The sequence below is a fragment of the Hyla sarda genome, chromosome 10 (assembly GCF_029499605.1).
Source record: "Hyla sarda isolate aHylSar1 chromosome 10, aHylSar1.hap1, whole genome shotgun sequence".
Classification (NCBI taxonomy): domain Eukaryota; kingdom Metazoa; phylum Chordata; class Amphibia; order Anura; family Hylidae; genus Hyla; species Hyla sarda.
In genome coordinates this window covers 32,375,947-32,389,311 of record NC_079198.1, presented here as the reverse complement: position 1 = coordinate 32,389,311, position 13,365 = coordinate 32,375,947, and the positions used below count along the sequence as shown (strand labels likewise).

The following is a 13,365-nucleotide window of genomic DNA, read 5'->3' as shown; positions in this document are numbered from 1 at the left end:
TGCGGGTAGCGCCCGCTCGCGATGCGCACCCCGGCTCCCCTACCTGACTCGCTCTCCGTCTGTTCTGTCCCGGCGCGCGCGGCCCCGCTCCCTAGGGCGCGCGCGCGCCGGGTCTCTGCGATTTAAAGGGCCACTGCGCCGCTGATTGGCGCAGTGGTCCCAATTAGTGTGTTCACCTGTGCACTTCCCTATATCACCTCACTTCCCCTGCACTCCCTTGCCGGATCTTGTTGCCTTAGTGCCAGTGAAAGCGTTCCTTGTGTGTTCCTTGCCTGTGTTTCCAGACCTTCTGCCGTTGCCCCTGACTACGATCCTTGCTGCCTGCCCCGACCTTCTGCTACGTCCGACCTTGCTTTTGCCTACTCCCTTGTACCGCGCCTATCTTCAGCAGCCAGAGAGGTGAGCCGTTGCTAGTGGATACGACCTGGTCACTACCGCCGCAGCAAGACCATCCCGCTTTGCGGCGGGCTCTGGTGAAAACCAGTAGTGGCTTAGAACCGGTCCACTAGCACGGTCCACGCCAATCCCTCTCTGGCACAGAGGATCCACTACCTGCCAGCCGGCATCGTGACAATATATGAGATATCATGCAGCTAGATTGCACCTACTAGATCAGGGACATTACATATTGAGCATGCAGATGGGATATCATATTGGTAAAAATGTTATATGTTATAAAATAGGCAGAAACAGTGCTACTCCTCATGTATTCACACAAAAACATATTCTGATAAAATAGATCTGGTTGACTAGGCAGACAAACTGTGCTCTGGACTTCTAACCACATGCTCCTCAATGGCCAGTAAGCAATTACGGATGCATTTTAAACAGAGTGGCCTATTCTTTCATTATACCTCTATGGTAAGGGGCCTTCCTTCTACCTTACAGCTTGCCCCAAATGCTCACCTACTAAGGCGGACCTCTGGCAGTAAATCTAGCAATGCAATATCTGGGGTTGTGACATTATTCTTTTTTATTATATTAATGTGGATGAATGTGGAGTTGGGAAGGCACACATTTTTTCTTGCTTATTGTAGTGAAATGTCTCTTTAAGTACTGGCTCCAACCTATTTTTCCTGCTATTTTGGAAATTATTTCAAATATGCGGCACGGTTTACATTGTGATCAGATTGATGACCTGGTACTGCCAGAGGATTAAAAGGGTTGTTTAGGTAATTTAAAGGTGTACTCCACTGGCCCAGCATCCGGAACATTTTGTTCCAAACGCTGGGTGCGGGCAGTGAGGCTCGTGACGTCACGTCACACCCCCTCAATGCAAGTCTATGGGAGGGGGCAGATTTGTAAATTACTTCTATTAAAAAATCTAAGTCCTTTCAGTACTTTTTAGCAGCTGTATGCTACAGAGGAAAATCTTTATTTTTTGAATAGACACTTTTTTTTCCGTGTTGTCCACAGTGCTCTCTGCCGACACCTGATGCCCATATCCGAAAGTGTCCAGAGCAAGAGAAAATCCCCATAGCAAACCTATGCTGCTCTGGACAGTTCCTGACACGGACAGAGGTGTCAGCAGAGAGCACTGTGGACAACACAAAAAAGAATTTCCTCTCTTGCATACAGCTGCTAAAAAGTACCAAAAGGATTAGGTTTTTTAATAGAAGTAATTTAAAAATCTGTTTAACTTTCTGGCACCAGTTCATTTAAAAAAAAAAGTTTTCCACCGGAGTACCCCTTTAAAAGAGGGCCCACTCAGAGATCCAGGGCACATGCCCCGGATTATGGTGAGGGCACCAATGGTGCACACCTCGAGTCCTCCACCTAGCTCTCCCTACAACACATACAACTGAATAGCTAAGCACTGGCTGTAGCGAGGAGGTCACTGCTCTCTGCCTGGCTGCCCAGCATAATGCAGATGGTGCGATTAGTTCTGTATCTTATTGCTCTGGCTAGGCCTAACCAGGAGAGGCCAGAGCAGTGGAGTAATGCAGTTTCTGGGACAAGTGAGTATTCTCTGGGGACTGTTCATTTAGGGTCAGTGCTTCCCAATCTGTGGCTCTCCAGTTTGTACAAAACTGCAACTCCCATCTTGCACTGTTGTCATGACATGATGGGATTTGGAGTGTTGCATCAGCTGATGAGCCACAGATTAAGAAGCAATGATTAAGGGGTCAGTGGCACAATTCATTAAGGCAACGGTGTAACAGTTTATTGTGACTAAGTGGTACTTCATTAGGGGCAATGGCAGGTCAGTGAGGGGAAAAATTGCACAGTTCATTAGGGATTATTAGGGGCACGGTGGCACAGTATATTAGGGCATGGTGCCACAATCCATGAGGGGACAAGGGCATGGATTAATTTACGCACATTGGCTCACTGGCACAGTTTTTAAGGGCACCGTGGTAACAGTTTATTAATGCACAGTGGCATACTTTATCAGGGCACCAGAGGCGGCTCTAGAATTTTTGAGGCCATAAGCAAAAATATATCTGAGGCCCCCCAAGCGTGATAAAAAACCCGCAATGCACTATATCTATTTATCAGTGGGTATGTAGTTTAAAGTGCTGCTTTATACAGCAACTCACAAATGACGTCTTCTCTAATTTGCTTCGTTGCCTTCTCTTCTCCACTTGGTCTGGGCCATCATGACAATTTCTTCCACCCACAATTCTTCACCGTTAAACCTGCAAAACAAACCTATAAGGCTCCGCACTTTTTTTTTTCCATGAGTGACAGAGGGATGTAGAAGAGTGTACATGGGTGAAAGAGGGGTGTAGAGGAATGTACAAGGGTGACAGATGGTGTAGAGGAGTGCACATGGGTGATAGAGGGGTGTAGAGGAGTGTACATGGATGAAAGAGGGGTGTAGAGGAGTGTACATGGATGAAAGAGGGGTGTAGAGGAGTGTACATGGGTGACAGGGGTATAGAGGAGTGTACATGGGTGACAGAGGGGTGTACAGAGGGGTGTAGAGGAGTGTACATGGGTGACAGAGGGGTGTAGAGGAGTGTACATGGAGGAAAGAGGGGTGTAGAAGAGTGTACATGGGTGACAGAGGGGTGTACATGGGTGATAGTGAGTGTAGAGGTGTGTACATGGGTGACAGAGGAGTGTAGAGGAGTGTACATGGGTGACAGAGGGGTGTAGAGGAGTGTACATGGGTGACAGAGGGGTGTAGAGAAGTGTACATGGATGAAAGAGGGGTGTAGAGGAGTGTACATGGGTGACAGAAGGGTGTAGAGGAGTGTACATGGGTGACAGAGGGGTGTACATGGGTGATAGTGAGTGCAGAGGAGTGTACATGGGTGACAGGGGGTGTAGAGGAGTGTACATGGGTGACAGAGGGGTGTAGAGGAGTGTACATGGGTGACAGAGGGGTGTAGAGGAGTGTACATGGGTGACAGAGGGGTGTAGAGGAGTGTACATGGGTGACAGAGGGGTGTAGAGAAGTGTACATGGATGAAAGAGGGGTGTAGAGGAGTGTACATGGGTGACAGGGGTGTAGAGGAGTGTACATGGGTGACAGATGGGTGTAGAGGAGGGTACATGGGTGACAGAGGGGTGTAGAGGAGTGTACATGGGTGACAGAGGGGTGTACATGGGTGATAGTGAGTGTAGAGGAGTGTACATGGGTGACAGGGGGTGTAGAGGAGTGTACATGGGTGATAGTGAGTGTAGAGGAGTGTACATGGGTGACAGAGGAGTGTAGAGGAGTGTACATGGGTGGCAGAGGGGTGTAGAGGAGTGTACATGGGTGACAGAGGGGTGTAGAGGAGTGTACATGGATGAAAGAGGGGTGTAGAGGAGTGTACATGGGTGTAGAGGAGTGTACATGGGTGACAGGGGTGTAGAGGAGTGTACATGGGTGACAGAGGGGTGTAGAGAAGTGTACATGGGTGACAGAGGGGTGTAGAGGAGTGTACATGGGTGACAGAGGGGTGTAGAGGAGTGTACATGGGTGACAGAGGGGTGTAGAGGAGTGTACAGAGGGGTGTAGGGAGGTGTACAAGGGTGACATATGGGTGTAGAAGAGTGAACATGGGTGGTGACAGAGGGGTGGACAGGAGTGACAAGGTGGTAACAGAGGGGTGGACAGGGGTGACAGAGGGGTGAATAGGGGGTGGACATGGGTGACAAGGATGTGGTCAGGGGGGTGGACAATGGAGGGTGAACATGGGTGACAGGGATGGACAGGGGTGACAGAGGGTTGGATGGGGGGGGGGTGGACATAGATGACAGGAGGGTGGACATGAAAGACTGGGGGTCAGAGGGGTGGACAAGGGTGACAAGGGGGTAAAAGAGGGACATGAGTGACAGAGGGGTGGACTGGGGTAACAAAGGGACAGATGGGTGAACAGGAGGGTGGACATGGGTGACAGGGTAGACTACAGGGGTAGACGGGGGTAAAACATGGGTGACAGGGATAGACAGCGAAGTGGACAAGGCGGACATGTATGACAGGAGGGTGGACATGAGTGACGGGATGATAGGAGGGTGGACATAGGTGAGAGGGTGGGGTGGACATGGGTGATAGGGGGAGGACATGGGTGATAGGGGGTGGACATGGGTGACAGGAGGGTGAACATGGGTGACAGGGGGTGGACACGGGTGACAGGGGGTGAACAGGGGTGGCAGGGGGGTGGACAGGGGTGACAGGGGGTGGACAGGGGTGACAGGAGGGTGAACAGGGGTGTCAGGGGGGTGGACAGGGGTGACAGGGGGTGAACAGGGGTGACAGGGGGTGGACACGGGTGACAGGGGGTGAACAGGGGTGGCAGGGGGGTGGACAGGGGTGACAGGGGGTGGACAGGGGTGACAGGAGGGTGAACAGGGGTGTCAGGGGGGTGGACAGGGGTGACAGTAGGTGAACAAGGGTGGCAGGGGGGTGAACTGGGGTGGCAGGGGGGTGGGCACGGGTGACAGGAGGGTGAACAGGGGTGACAGGAGGGTGAACAAGGGTGACCATGGTTGACAGTGGGGTGGACATGGGTGACACGGGGGTGGACATGGGTGACAGGGGGGTGGGCATGGGTGACAGGGGGGTGAACATGTTATTATAACATTATTACAGACAGTGTACACAGCTGACATCCTAACTGGCCATGGTGTGGGATGAGTATGGACTGGATCAATGTTTCCCAACCAGGGTGCCTCCAGCTGTTGCAAAACTATAACTCCCAGCATGCCTGGACAAACTTAGGCTGTAGTTTTGCAACAGGTGGAGGCACCCTGGTTGGGAAACACTGGACTAGCGGGGTTTGAGGGGGGCTAGACATGGGTGACAGGGATGGACCGGGAGGTAGACAAGGCGGACATGGATGACAGGGGGGGTGGACATGTGTGACGGGGGGGGGGGTGCAGAGGGTGGACCTGGGTGACGGTGGTTGGACAGGGTTGAGAAGGGGTAACAGGGGGGAGGAAAGGGTACGGTACCTTCGGAAATCTCACCTCACACCGGCCCGCGCAGCTTGCAGTTCCACAGCAGTCCGTCGCAAATGCAGCTCTCTCCGCCGTCAAGCACCATTTTCGTCTCACTGCGCCGCAAAGGGGAGATTCGAGCAGGGGACGCAGGAGGATGCTGTGTGCGCAGTGCGCACGCAGGCTTCCCTTCCCCCCTGCGCGCAGGCCCGGGCGGGACATTTGAAAAAAAAATAAGAAAATGGCGCCAAAATCACAGCTCTAACTAGACCATTTAGGCGGCCGCGAGGCCCCTTTTAGCACGAGGCCTTAGGCGTCCGCCTAAATCGCCTAATTAGAGAGCCGCCTCTGCAGGGCACAGTGGTATAGTGTCACAGTTCATTAGGGCACAGTTAATTTAGGTGGAACAGTTCATAAGGGAAATAGTGCATAGTTGTGGTAGTGGAACAGCATAATGGCATAGTGCATCAAGGGGTTCAGTGACACTGTTTATTTAGTACAAATAGGGTGCCTAACTACAGATAGGGGCCAAAAGAGGGGGCCCAACTGCAGATGGGAGCACAGGAGAGGTCCTTACTACAGATAGGGGTACAGAAAAAGGGATATAACTACAGATAGGGGCACAAAGAGGACACTATCACTGTTTGGGGGCACTATTTTCAAAATTTATGTAACACATTTATTTTATTATATTTCACATACAAAAAAAAAACAAAAAAACAAACAAACATGAATGTATTTTTAACATCATAGTTAAATCCCATATGTATACATATATATCACATAAATCTATATGTATAAAACTCAATGTGTGTGTTTATGTATGTATGTATGTATGTTCCAGCATCACGTCCAAACGGCTAAAGATATTAACATGAAACTTGGCACACATGTTACTTATATGTCAACAACAAACATAGGATAGGTGATTTAACCCTTACTCACCCCCATTTGCCAGGGGCAGGGTTTTTGTTTAAAGTCCCATACAAGTCTAAGGGAAATATATGTTACTGCATAACTTCCAAACGGCTGGAGATATTTCGATAATACTTGGTCACATGTTACTTATATGTCCACTTAAAATATAGGATAGTTAATTTAACCCTTAACTACCCCCATTTGTGAGGGTCAGGGTTTTTGTTTAAAGTCCCATGCAAATCAATGGGAAATGTATGTTCCCAAATAACTTCTGTCGGGCTGGACATATTTCAATACCTGGTACAAATATTACGGGTCAGGATAGGAGGTCGGCATGGGAGTTCGAGATAGGAGGTCGAGATAGGAGAACGGGATATGAGGACGGGATAGAAGGACGAGATAAGAGGTCGAGATATAAGGACGGGATATGAGGAAGGCATAGGAGGTCAGGATAGGAGGTTGAGATAGGAAGACGGGATAGGAGGACGGGATATGAGGATGGGATATGAGGACGGGATAGGAGGTCGAGATAGGAGGTCGAGATAGGAGGACGGGATAGGAGGACGGGATAGGAGGACGGGATAGGTGGAAGGGATAGGCGGATGGGATAGGAGGACCGGATAGGAGGAATTGATAGGAGGTTGGGATAGGTGGTCGAGATAGGAGGTCAGGATAGGAGGATGGGATAGGAGGATGGGATAGGAGGATGGGATAGGAGGATGGGTTAGGAGGTCGGGATAGGAGGACGGGATAGGAGGATGGGATAGGAGGATGGGATACGAGGACGCGATAGGAGGACGGGATAGGAGGTCGGGATAGGAGGTCGGGATAGGAGGTCGAGATAGGAGGACGGGATATGAGAACGGGATAGAAGGTCGGGATAGGAGGACGGGATAGGAGGACGGGATAGGAGGACGGGATAGGAAGTTGGGATAGGAGGTCAGGATATGGCAACAATATATGAGGACGGGATATGAAGTCAAAAGCTTCCTCCTTTGTTTATTTTCCTCCCCAACAAGGATTAGGAAGGAAAAACCGGGCAACGCCGGGTACTCAGCTAGTATACATATATATATATATATATATATGTATATATATATAGAAGGAGAGGAAAGCAGCACTCCGAAAGATAAGATGCGTGGGTGCCTCCTGTTGTAAACCTTGGTAAGAGGTCCAATAAGCGTATATCCAAAAAAGAAGCAGGGGCACTCCCGTTGATTCAGTGCAAAGTGATGTCTTTTATTCACTCCACCGTGAGCTACGTTTCGACAGCCTCTCGCTGTCTTTGTCAAGCAACAAATGGTTATTCACAGTGGGTTTTTATAGTCACGCAGGACCGCCCATCAATAAAGCATGATTGACATGTAAACAAAACGAAATCGTGGTGGTGCACAGTGATCAAGCAAAAGAAACAAGTTATACAACAATGTATATACAGGCATTAGCAATAATCCATCCATGTATTGCAGTAAAATCATTGTTATATGGAGTACAGTGCATTAAAAGTCTCTCTTTAGCAAAAGTGGGCGGAGGATCCGGTCACTCACCCAGCAGATGGCTTCCTGTGCGAGCGGCGGGCATCACGCGCCTTTCCCCGACTTGCGAGGCGAACTCGTGGGAGAGCCGGAAGTGACGAGTAACAACAGACCAGCGTTGACGGTCACGTGCGAAGTCTCTGAGGCAACCACTGGCGTCACTCCCTGCGCATGCTCATGCGGCTGTCGGGGAGATTGGACGCCATCTTTAAGAAGGGAAAAGGTTTTGGCAATGATGTGGCAATCTCCTGGTAGGTATTTCTTGCTCGGGGACCGCACAGGGAGTCCCGGGTACCGGAGCACCCCTGTGTAGTCCTGGGTGGGGTTGTCCCTGGTCAGCCACCATAGGTAGCCAGCCTGGGTCGTCCTAGAGCTACCCGTCACTGGAAAAGTGCCAGAATTGGAGCGAAGACGTGAGGTTGAGAGTGGTTAGGGAGACTGTTGTGATGTCCAGTGGAATGCTGATGTTGCGGATGGGAAAGGCGGGTGCCCCCTGTCTGTTGCCGTGTCTGTCAGTAGGAACGAGGGAAATGAGTGAGAGACCGTGGGCCCACTTCTGTGGATGCAAAAAGAGAGAGAGAAGGTAGTTAGTACAAAAATGTGCCATGTGGGGGTGACAGTGAGAAATAATAATGGAAATAAATAGACAAACCAATCCTACACGATTTAGGGATGACACACAAAAAGATGCTACAACCTGGATTTAGCGCTCGTTGCAAATATCATGAGTTACAATAAATTCAACATTGAGCCCTGCTGGTTTCAGAGAGTTCAATTCATATATCCACCATAGTTCCTTCCTTTTGAGTTTGGCTGTTCGATTACCCCCCCCGTTTGAGAATGGGGACATGATCGACTAGAGTGAATTTAAGATCTTTCTCAGTGTGTTTGTGTTCTGCAAAGTGTTTGGGGACTGGTAAATCAAGCTTACCTTTCCTTATCGTGTATCTATGTTGGGTTATCCTTACCTTTGCTTCCAATGTGGTTTCCCCAACATATAGGAGATTGCAAGGGCATTGAAGGACGTAGACCACGTAAGGGGTTGTACAGGTCATGTATTGTTTGATGGCGTACTGTTTGCCAGTACTGGGGTGGGTGAAATGTTTGCCTTTTGTCATGTAGGGGCAATTGACACATGTTCTGCAGGGAAAGGAGCCCTGATTGATGCTGGTAAGGTAGCTTTGGCTGCTTTTATGTGCTGTTATGTCAGCTTTGACGAGTTTGTCTTTGATATTCGCAGGGCGTCTGTATGACATAATTGGGTAGTTGTTGAACTCTGGAATGTTGTCAGTTCCATCACGGAGAAGATGCCAGTGTTTCCTAATTATGTTGGATATTTTGTGGGACGTGCCCGAAAAGGTGGATACAAAGGCGAGTCGGTTTTGTGGCTGTTTGTTTTGAGATTTGAGGAGAGTGTCTCTGTCTAGGGACATGGCTTTGCGTTTGCTGTCAGTAACAAGGTGTTTGGGGTAACCTCTTGTGAGAAAATTGGTGACCATGTTGTCAAGCGCATGGTCCGCTTTCTCCTCCGAGTGGATGATCCTTTTTGCCTGGATCATTTGGCTGAGAGGCAGGGAGCGGACCATGCTGCGGGGGTGATGGCTGTCAAATCTTAGCATGGAGTTGCAGTCAGTAGGTTTAGAGTAAATGTCGGTCTCAAGATGGTTGTTGTTAATGATGATGGTGGTGTCCAGAAAATGTATTTGGGATTTGGATGCTGTGAGTGTGAATTGTAGACCGGATGAGGTGGAGTTGAGAAAATGATGGAATTCGGAGAGTTGGGTTTCGGTGCCTGTCCAAATGAGGAAAATGTCGTCTATGTATCTCCACCACTTCAGAACGTAGTCGAAGTGGGGAGACACATAGACGTACTCTTCCTCAAGGCGTGTGACATATAGATTAGCGTAGGTGGGCGCGACGTTCGTGCCCATCGCGGTCCCGACCAATTGCACGTAGAAGGTGTCGTTGAATGTGAAATAATTTTTGGTCAAAACAATTTGTAAAAGGGAAAGGATGAAGTTGGTTTGCTCATTGGTCAGCTTTCCACTGGACATCACAACAGTCTCCCTAACCACCCTCAACCTCACATCTTCGCTCCAATTCTGGCACTTCTCCAGTGACGGGTAGCTCTAGGACGACCCAGGCTGGCTACCTATGGCGGCTGACCAGGTACAACCCCACCCAGGACTACACAGGGGTGCACCGGTACCCGGGACTCCCTGTGCGGTCCCCGAGCAAGTAATACCTACCAGGAGATTGCCACATCATTGCCAAAACCTTTTCCCTTCTTAAAGATGGCGTCCGATCTCCCCGACAGCCGCATGAGCATGCGCAGGGAGTGACGCCAGTGGTTGCCTCAGAGACTTCGCACGTGACCGTCCACGCTGGTTTGTTGTTACTCGTCACTTCCGGCTCTCCCACGAGTTCGCCTCGCAAGTCGGGGAAAGGCGCGTGATGCCCGCCGCTCGCACAGAAAGCCATCTGCTGGGTGAGTGACCGGATCCTCCGCCCACTTTTGCTAAAGAGAGACTTTTAATTCACTGTACTCCATATAACAATGATTTTACTGCAATACATGGATGGATTATTGCTCACGCCTGTATATACATTGTTGTATAACATGTTTCTTTTGCTTGATCACTGTGCACCACCACGATTTTGTTTTGTTTACATGTCAATCATGCTTTATTGATGGGCGGTCCTGCGTGACTATAAAAACCCACTGTGAATAACCATTTGTTGCTTGACAAAGACAGCGAGAGGCTGTCGAAACGTAGCTCACGGTGGAGTGAATAAAAGACATCACTTTGCACTGAATCAACGGGAGTGCCCCTGCTTCTTTTTTGGATATATATATACAGGGGCGGACACAGACAGCAGAGGGCCCCTGTGCAAAGAATGTGCCTGGGCCCCCCCCCAGCACTGTGCCCCCTCATGTACCTAGACCCCACCGGGGGGGCCTCCACTTACCCCGCGCGTGTAGTGTCGCCACTTGCCTTGTCCACCACAGGTGGATGGAACGACTCCTGAGGTGGGCTCCGGGTGGCCCCTGTCCCTCTCAGTGTGCGGCCCAGTGAGTACTCCCCCAGGTCAGCCTGACCCGTATCTAGCTGGGAGGCAGAGGGCAGTGCTCCCCTTTACATTCGCACCCCTGGACTTAGCACGACACCCCTTGGCGCCCCCTGGTTCCTTGGCTTCTTATCCTTAATGATAGAAGTGACTTACAGGCAGGGCCAGACTGGGACCAAAAATAGGCCCAGGCATTTTAAAATAAACAGCCCATTTTTATGGTGGGGGTCTGACTCATGGGACCCCCACCAATCACCTTGGTTCAAGTGGCTCCCGAGATGTTGGAAAGCTGCAACTCCCATCATGTCTGAAGTGACTACAGCTGATGGGACAGTCAGGAGACTACACAATGATATCAGTGACTAAAGCTCTGATGGGACAGTTAGGAAAATACACAATGATATCACTGACCTGAGTGACGTCTTCTCTGTTGTCTTTACTTTTCTTCTTCATCTGGTCCAGACACCAGGATTTCTTCCATCTTCTCTGCAGAGTCTGACACCTGGACATCATTGGTTCCTTAATTTGTCAGTAGATCCTCATCCTCTGTATGATGACAATAATCATTATAACCTTGCCAAATACTGTACCCCTGAATATAATACTGCTAACCACTGTACCCCCTGAATACTGCCAACCACTGTACCCCTGAATATAATACTGCCAACCACTGTACCTCCGAATATAATACTGCCAACCACTGTACCCCTGAATATAATACTGCCAACCACTGTACCCCCTGAATACTGCCAACCACTGTACCCCTGAATATAATACTGCCAACCACTGTACCCCCTGAATATAATACTGCCAACCACTGTACCCCTGATTATAATACTGCTAACCACTGTACCCCTGAATATAATACTGCCAACCACTGTACCCCTGAATATAATACTGCCAACCACTGTACCCCTGAATATAATACTGCCAACCACTGTACCCCCTGAATACTGCCAACCACTGTATCCCTGAATATAATACTGCCAACCACTGTACTCCCTAAATACTGCCAACCACTGTACCCCTGAATATAATACTGCCAAATACTGTACCCCTGAATATAATACTGCCAACCACTGTACCCCTGAATATAATACTGCCCACCACTGTACTCTATCAATATAATACTGCCAACCACGATACACCACTGAATCACCCCATACACTCCATCCTCAGTCTCCTCATCACCCCATACACTCCATCCTCAGTCTCCTCATCACCCCATACACCCCACGCACTCCATCCTCAGTCTCCTCATCACCCCACGCACCCCATCCTCAGTCTCCTCATCCCCCCATGCACCCCATCCTCAGTCTCCTCATCACCCCATCCTCAGTCTCCTCATCGCCCCACTCACTCCATCCTCAGTCTCCTCATCATCCCATTCACCCCACGCACCCCATCCTCAGTCTCCTCATCACCCCATGCACTTCATCCTCAGTCTCCTCATCACCCCATGCACTCCATCCTCAGTCTCCTCATCACCCCACGCACTCCATCCTCAGTCTCCTCATCACCCCATGCACTCCATCCTCAGTCTCCTCATCACCCCATCCTCAGTCTCCTCATCACCCCATACACCCCACGCACCCCATCCTCAGTCTCCTCATCACCCCATGCACTCCATCCTCAGTCTCCTCATCACCCCACGCACTCCATCCTCAGTCTCCTCATCACCCCATACACCCCACGCACCCCATCCTCAGTCTCCTCATCACCCCATGCACTCCATCCTCAGTCTCCTCATCACCCCATGCACTCCATCCTCAGTCTCCTCATCACCCCATACACCCCATGCACTCCATCCTCAGTCTCCTCATCACCTCATGCACTCCATCCTCAGTCTCCTCATCACCCCATGCACTCCATCCTCAGTCTCCTCATCACCTCATGCACTCCATCCTCAGTCTCCTCATCACCCCATGCACTCCATCCTCAGTCTCCTCATCACCCCATACACTCCATCCTCAGTCTCCTCATCACCCCATGCACTCCATCCTCCGTCTCCTCATCACCCCATGCACTCCATCCTCAGTCTCCTCATCACCCCATGCACTCCATCCTCAGTCTCCTCATCACCCCATGCACTCCATCCTCAGTCTCCTCATCATCCCATATACCTTAAGCACCTCATCAGTATTACACAGCTGACACCCCCCACCCCAGTCCTTCTCATCAACATTAAACCCCCTAATCATTACCCCCCTGACCCCCCCTCTGGTCCTCCTTATCAACACTACGCTCTCCCAGACCCCCAATCTTTCTTATCATTACACCACCAACCTCTTCAACACCCCTCCTGTCCTCTTCATCATCATTACAATCCCCTCCCCCACCGCCCTGCACCCGACCTTCGCTCTCCTCACCTTATCTGCTCAGTGATGCGGCCGTGTGAGGCGGGAGGGTTTGCTGCTCCTGTCGCTTCTGCCGGGGTCAGAGGCCATGACACGTGACGTCAGGGGCTTGG

The 13,365-nt window shown here is 50.3% G+C and overlaps 1 protein-coding gene across 1 annotated transcript in view; it reads right to left on the bottom strand.

The window, feature by feature from the left end:
* Positions 1-5,484, bottom strand: part of LOC130293522 (suppressor of cytokine signaling 3-like) — a 196,566-nt gene extending 191,082 nt beyond the window's left edge. The window contains exons 1-2 of the mRNA XM_056542323.1: positions 5,404-5,484; positions 2,541-2,639 (exon numbers count right to left, since the gene is read on the bottom strand). The gene's annotated coding sequence lies outside the window, so the exon portion shown is untranslated. The remainder of the gene's footprint in view (positions 1-2,540; positions 2,640-5,403) is intronic.
* Between the last annotated feature and the right edge of the window lie 7,881 nt (positions 5,485-13,365).